Below are 1542 nucleotides of genomic sequence, written 5' to 3'. Positions count from 1 at the left end.
GGGGTGTATGGGGGTGCACGGGGCTGTATAGGGGTGCATAGGGGTGCACGGGGGTGCATAGGGGTGTATGGGGGTGCACGGGGCTGTGTAGGGGTGCATAGGGGTGCACGGGGGTGCATAGGGGTGTATGGGGGTGCACGGGGCTGTATAGGAGTGCACGGGGCTGTATAGGGGTGCATAGGGGTGTATGGGGTATACAAGTGTGCATAGGATGTCCATAGGGGTGTATGGAGGTGTACTGGGGTGTATGGGGGTGTGCATGGAGAGGCACAGGGGAGTTTATGGGGTGCCTAGGCTGTGCATAGGGGGTGTTTGGAGGAGCACAGGGAGCCTATGGAGTTGCATGAGATGTGTATAAGGGTGAGCACAGGGCATGCATAGGGGTGTGTATAGCAGGGTATATAGGGGGTGAGCTTAGGGAGCACCTAAGGAGTGAGCATAGAGTGTGTATAAGGGTGAGGTGAAGGAGTGCATAAGGGTATGTATAGGGGGAAATACAGGGATGCATAACGGGTGTATAGGGGAGAGCAAAAGGTGTGCCAAGAGTCGTGTATAGGAGGGATGTAGGGGGATGCGTAGCGTGTGCATAGGGAAGAGTATAGGGTATGTATAGGGGTGTGTATAGGGGACATATAAGGAGTGCRTGGGGGGTATGGAGGGAGCATAGCAGTAAGCATAGAGGGACATATGGGGTGCGTAGGGTGTGTGTGCAGGTGTACATAGGAGTGATCAGTGTGGTGTGAGCAGGGACATGCACAGGGGTGTGCACAGGGTGAGCAAGGGGGTGTGCACAGGCGTCCCCATGTGTGCACACCCCCGTGTGCCCCCTGGGGCTGCCCCCCTCCCCGCTCCCCCTGTCCCTGGCTGCTTCGGGGCAGCGCCTGGACAAGCCAGCGGGTGCCAGGCCCCGGGTGCCACTGGGTGCCAGGCCCGGGGTGCTGCCGGTGTCGCAACACCCTGTGGCAGGGAGCGCCCGGCTGGCCCGGAACGGAGCCGCCGGCGTGGCTCTGAGTCACATCCGCCGGCCCACGGCCCGCGGCCGGGCCGTGCTCCCGGAGCCCTGCTCCTGCGCGGCCCCGCGCCCCTCTCCAGTCCAGCCCCGCGGGAGGCCTGTCCCCGGGGAGGGACGACCCCCCGCTCCCCCTCTGCCTTTTGCCCCTTGTCCACCCGCTCGTCTCTTCAGCTGCTCGCCCGTCCCTCCAAACCTCCCTTCGTTCCTCCGTGCTTCCCGGCATCCGCCCCTCCGTCCGTCCGTCTGCCTCTCCATCCCTCCCTCTCCATCCATCCACCCCTCTTTCCACCCTCTATCCATCCCTCCCTCTATCCACCCATCCCTCCTTCCCTCCACCCTGTATCCCTCCCTCCATCCCTCCTCTCCATCCCTCTAATCCTGTCTTTCTCTGTCCACCCCTCTTTCCATCATCCCTCCATCCATCCCTCCATCCCTTTAGTTCTCCATCCGCGCCTGTTTATCCCTCGCCCCGCCCCTCGCCCCGCCCCCTCGCACTGGCCCCGCCCCCTCGCGCCCCCGCCGGCGCGCCG

This window comes from Rhea americana, unplaced genomic scaffold (assembly GCF_003343005.1).
Source record: "Rhea americana isolate MKP2758 unplaced genomic scaffold, rheAme1 scaffold_523, whole genome shotgun sequence".
Lineage (NCBI taxonomy): Eukaryota > Metazoa > Chordata > Aves > Rheiformes > Rheidae > Rhea > Rhea americana.
Note: the sequence above shows the minus strand (reverse complement) of the source record.